The sequence below is a fragment of the Puntigrus tetrazona genome, unplaced genomic scaffold (genome assembly GCF_018831695.1).
Source record: "Puntigrus tetrazona isolate hp1 unplaced genomic scaffold, ASM1883169v1 S000000716, whole genome shotgun sequence".
Classification (NCBI taxonomy): Eukaryota; Metazoa; Chordata; class Actinopteri; order Cypriniformes; family Cyprinidae; genus Puntigrus; species Puntigrus tetrazona.
In genome coordinates this window covers 387,857-393,856 of record NW_025048328.1, presented here as the reverse complement: position 1 = coordinate 393,856, position 6,000 = coordinate 387,857, and the positions used below count along the sequence as shown (strand labels likewise).

General features: G+C 46.3%; 1 protein-coding gene across 1 annotated transcript in view; it reads left to right on the top strand.

Moving 5' to 3' along the window:
* The first annotated feature begins 810 nt into the window (after positions 1–810).
* Positions 811–6,000, top strand: part of LOC122335100 (galaxin-like) — a 42,387-nt gene continuing 37,197 nt past the window's right edge. Inside the window, exon 1 of the mRNA XM_043232870.1 lies at positions 811–893. The gene's annotated coding sequence lies outside the window, so the exon portion shown is untranslated. The remainder of the gene's footprint in view (positions 894–6,000) is intronic.

Here is a 6,000-nt window from a genome sequence, read left to right as displayed (position 1 = left end):
TAATTAGAGCTCTGCTGCGATTGGGTGATTGGAGAAGAGAGAGAGTACTTAAGCTACAGCTATCCTCAAACTAGTGGCTGGTGGTGGCTGGATGATGTGTGGCAGTTGAGGACTTGTCCATAGAAGCCTTGCTGCCAGTGTTTTTGGTGTACATTTATCACAAGTGTGTGGAATCCTGTGTTGTCACACTGAACACTTCTGTGTCACTTTAAGCTCTTACACACAACACACTAATACGCTTCTATTATTCAAATCTCTTGAAGGATTGTTAGGCTGCTTTAATTAGATCAGCTCCCCATAATACACAATGTACTTGTTACATTGAAAAAAGAATGGCCTCTACACTAGTATTAGTCTTTTTCTTATTCTGTTTCTTAGTTCATATCCAGATCAGATGGTGTATCAGCACCTAGAGATGACGCTCATCAGAAACCATCGAGAACCAGAACCAGACGCACACACACTATAAGTCCTTTGCGCAATCTGACAGGCACTTAAAATTAAATTAAGTGCTGGGCATCCAGCAAGAGAAGAAATGGTCAGAGCTAAGCCAACAGTTTCTATGTAAAAATATTTCTACTAAATGATCGGTTTATTAAATGCAAAATAAGTGCACCTACATGCAACTATGAAACTTGTATTGTCTTACAAATATTTGTTATTTGCAAACAGTGCATAAATGGTAATTCAATCGTAGGGCAGGGCTTTATTCTCTTACTCTCTTGTCTTCATGTTCCCTCCCATATCCTCCCAATTTTTTTGGATTGTTTTCTACAAAATTTACCAGACTGTATAACCACTGTAGGAGAAGAACTGCGTTCCGGCAAGGCATTCTTCCCAGTATCTGAGCCTGCGTTTCTGACAAATCTGAGATTTTATTAAGACGACATCAGGTAATTTGAATTGTTTTCCATTTGGGTTGCACTCACAGTCGTATAAATGCAGCATGGACAGGCTTTTCTGTAAAAACTCTAAGCTTTGTGAATCTAAAAAGAAAACCTCACGCATATCAGAGTGCTCCACAAGGAAAAATATAGAAATGCAAGTGTAGATTTTAGTTAAATATTGAGAACCCCACCACTCCGACACGCATTCATTTTGGATAAAAGTCTTTTGGATGCACGTTGATGCACATCAGCTCACTCATTTTACACCCCCCTTTCAACACTGTAGATGTCCGTCCATTACATTTTCATGACTGACCAACTAAAACGCTGCTGATTATTAAAAGCCTGAAAATTATACCACTATCTTTAATGCTTAATTCCTAATGCTTATTTTTGTTGTTGTTTTTGTATAGCTGTGCACGTTGTTGTTTTAAATCAGATTTCCAATGTGAACAAATGATGGTTCTGAACTGCACATAAAGAAAAAAAAACAGTTCTAAAAGCTGAATTTTTTTAATCTAGTCCAAAATTAGCACAATCACGTTCAGTGAAGTAAATTTGTGTCGAGTTAAATGACGAAATGGAAAAACAACCTTCAGCAAGAGGAAAGAGCAGCTCAGTTCCACGGGAAAATGTGGATTTGGCAACTATTCCAAGTGCAGACACAAGCAAGTAAATACAGGATATGAAGAAAGCGATTATGCATTTATTTATAGCGTGATCTGCTGCAGAAGCTAGCGGAATTGTGCGTAGGCTGTATGAAACTGAGGAGGAAGTGACAAAAAAACTCTCAAAAAAAACTCTCCTGAACACTTGTGGTATTCTAAAATCGTTTAATATAATGACAGAATATAATGTCATTATATAATAATATAATGACATATATAATATAATATAATGACAGACAGCTATAGAAATATCACCAAGAACCTTACATACAGATGAACACAAGCAGATTCCTAAACCTTATGTATCTTTGTGTTATACATTTGTTCACTGATTTTTTTTTTTTTTTTTTTTTGTATACTGTCTCTGGGCATTCTATGTCTTATTTGTTTGGAGACTGTCTCTATTATTCGCATATCTTTTGAATTATGGGGGGGTTGCTTTGTAATGTTTGTAGTTACTGGCCATCTCCAGGAAACATAAATCATATAAGGATCATTAAATTTGTAAATGGCGGCTGATAAATTTCTGAGATATTTGTTTGCTTTCTCACAACTGTCTCACTTGTTCAGACCTTATCTTAGGAGGAGAAAAATGTAAGATCATTTAAATGCAACAGTTCATGAACAAGGTGTGCCTTAGTGCTCAGGTTAATAGTTTGGATTTTCATACCAAACAGCTCGCAACATTATAAAGTGGAGATTATTAATTTAATTTGGATTGATTGAATTGGCTTTTTGACTCCAGAGTTTCTATGTAAAAATATTTCTACTAAATGATCAGTTTATTAAATGCAAAATAAGTGCACCTAGATGCAACTATGAAACTATATATTTCAGTGAAGAGCGTGTTGAAATAAACTCTTATCTCAGAAACCCGTAATCTCTGCAATGCTTTTAGACTTGTCTTTTTGTTTTATATACTGTATAGGTTATGGGTGAATGAGCGTGCAGTTTCAGTACTGCACCACCAATACAGTTTTTTGCTTGTAGCCGAGGCTTAACGGTATCCAGAGTTTCTATGTCAGCTATTTTGAGAATTAGTCATTTAGAAATTTGTAATAAAAAGCTGAGTTTTATGAATTAATTGGTGTGTTAGATTGTATGGGTTATTTTGTATTTATATTAATATAGTCTAAAAAAAAATCTATTTTTTACTAATTTTTAAAGCTGCAGTGTGACTCTATTCTGGCTCTTTCAAGCTTGGTAATGCCGGTGGATTTGTAGTAGCTATTATTATGAAGCTCCATAAATCGTCTCGGTTACGTATGTAACCCTCGTTCCCTTTCAGTCGGTCACTCCGAGTCACGTCGGATGACCGGACTAATTGGGATCCCTACCAAAACACCATGGACGCTGCCTCTTCCAGTGTCCTGTGGGAGCCCACAAGCCCCCTCAGTCTATCGGCGTAGGCCGGGGCTCAACCACAAGAAGCCAGCTACTTTTGTAACACTACCCATTCGTAAGACTGGAACACTGGGAAACGTCCCACGTTCTAGTGAACAGGGACGTGCGGAAGTCCAGCCTTCCCGTAGGAGGTCTCGGAACGAATACGCATATGGACAGTATTTCAGTTTGCATATGGAAAATTGGAGGTGATTGAACCCTCTTAGACGGGCAGAAGGTCTGCCGGGGAAACACGGGCTCTAAGGCTATGCCGTGGAAATACACACATAAAGTCCTCTTGGGGTACTTTACATGGCTCCCAGCCCTCACCGGTTCTCACGGATTCATCGAGAGGGCCTGGCGCCGGATGCTCCGCAACATCTGGCTGCCGAGGGAATGGAGGAGCTCGACAGGGTCTACTGTATGGACGCCTGGAGTGGTTAACAAGCCGACCCGAAACCGGGCCTCTCAGTGCTTCTACCAGTTTGAGGTGAGAACACAGGAGGATACCGATTCCACACGTAAGTTATAGAATCTAGCAATCGTGTTGGGGTCGCCCAGCCCGCAGCTCCCACAATCTGTCAGCGAGGTGCCACGAGCCACCGCCCAGGACGATGCAACACTTGCTGAGTGTGCCCGCAACCTGAGGGGGCAGGGCATACCCTGTGCTTGGTAGGCTAGGGTAATGGCGCCCACTATCCAGTGAGCCATCCTCTGCTTGGAGGCGGCACTCCTTCTGCCGGCCTCTGTGACAAACGAGAGCTGGACTGAGGTCCTGAAGCTTTGTGTCCGGTCAACGTAGCATCTTAGTGCTCGGACGGGACAAGCAACGCCAGGGCTGGGTCTGCCTCCTCCAGGGCAGCGCTGAAGGTTCACCACCTGGTCTCTGAAGGGGGTAGGGAACCTTGGGCACGTAGTCGGGCGTGGCCTCAGTGGTACCTGGGAACTGCGAGCCCAAACTGTAGGCACAAATCGTCGACCGAAAAAGCCTGCAGGTCCCCTACCTCTTGATGGAGGCCAATGCGAGCAGGAGCAATGTCTTCATAGATAAAAGAACTTTAGCACAACTGCTGGCAAGGGTTCAACGGAGCCTACTGCAGTGCTGTCAGCACTACAGACAGGTCCCAAGAGGGTACTGTTGGGAGCCGTGGAGGATTCAACCTCCTGGCTTCCCTCAGGAACCTGATAATCCGGCCATGCTTACCCACAGACCTCCCATCTATGGGGTCATGATTTGTAGCGATTGCAGCCACGTGGACTTTAAGGGTGGAGGGAGACAGCCTTCTCGCTCCAACCCTTGCTGCAAGAAGATAAGCACGACTGATAGGGCAATTCCGGGGTCTTCACCCTGAGAAGAACACCACTCGACTAACAGGCTCTACTTCAAGGCATAGGCCTGTCTCGTGTGGACGGCACTCTAGCCGAAGAAATGGTGTCGACTACCCTTGAGGTAGGTCACCTAGAGCCCGTGATCCCATCCAGGGACCAGACATGGAGTTTCCAGAGGTCTGACGCGGGTGCCAAGGGGTGCCCTGCCTCTGAGTCAGAAGATCCTTCCTCAGAGGGATCGGCCAAGGAGGGGCTGTCGCGAGGAGCACAAGTTCTGGGAACCAAGTCTTCACCAGTAGGGTGCTACTAGCAAGACCTGCTCCTTGTCCTCCTGACCTTGCACAGTGTCTGTGCAAGAAGGCTCACTGGGAAATACATACTTGCAAAGGCCCCGCAGCCAGCTGTGTGCCAGTGGGCAATGGGAAGTCTCTGGAGAGGCAAACAGGTCTACCCGAAAGTGCTCGAAACGCTCCCAATCAGCTGAACCGCCTGGGATGGAGTCTCCATTCTCGGGTAGTGCAGCTCGCGACAGCTCGTCGGCTGCCTGGTTGCACACTCCTGGAATGTGAATGGCGAGAAGCGACCTCAGAACTTCCGACTCCATAGGAGGAGGTGGTGGTGGGCTAGTTGGCGACATACGACGGAGCGTAGACCACCTTGTTGGTTGATGTACACAACGGTCAGTATGTTGTCTGTGCGGACTAGTACATGCTGGCCTCAAGGCAGTTCTCGAGACTGCCTAGGGCGAGATGTACTGCCAGCAACTTTAGGCAGTTGATGTGCCATTGCAGTTGAGGGCCTGTCCAAACCCCTGACACTGCATGCCCGTTGTACGTGGCCCTCAGCCGGTGGTGGAGGCATCCGTGAAACCACAGCATACCTGGAGACCTTCTCCAGGCACTCCGCCCAAAGGAACTAGAGGTCTGACCACGGGGTGAAGGTTTGGCGGCAGGTCGGTGTTATTTGAACCCGATGAGTGCCACTTGCCACGCCCACCTCAGGACTCGATCGTAGCCACGTCGGGCGGTCTCATATGGATTAGTCCCAGCGGCATCACTGTGGCGCGGCTGCCATATGCCCCAGGAGCCTCTGAAAATATTTCAGTGGGACCGCCATCCTGCTCTTGAACATATTGAAGCAGTTCAACACCGAATTGGCACGCTCCTCTGTGCCATCTGATCGATCGAATCCAGCTCCATCCCAAGAAAAGAGATCCTCTGCGTTGGACAGAGTTTGCTCTTCTCCTGGTTGACCTGAAACCCCAACTGGCTGAGGTGCTGTAGCACCAGATCCCTGTGTTCGCACAACTGAGCTGGGACTGAGCCAGTCATCCAGTTGGTTGAGAATGCGAACGCCTTACTCTCTCAGTGGAGCAAGGGCTGCTTCCGCGACTTGCATGAAGACGCGTGGCGACAGGGAGAGCCCGAAGGGTAGGACTTGTACTGATATGCTCAACCTTCGAACGCGAACCTCAGGAATGGCCTGTGGCACGGAAGAATCGACACATGAAAGTATGTGTCCTTCAGGTCGATCGCTGCAACCAATCCTGGGGACAGACGCACTGAATAGGCGTTTCTGTGTCAACATCCTGAACGGGAGTGCTCGATTCAGGACTCACAGATCCAAGATTGGTCATAACCCACCGCCTTTCTTGGGCACTATGAAGTATGGGCTGTAAGCCCCGACCTCATATCGGCTGGAGGAAGCGGCTTTATCGTGCCTTCACTAGAAGG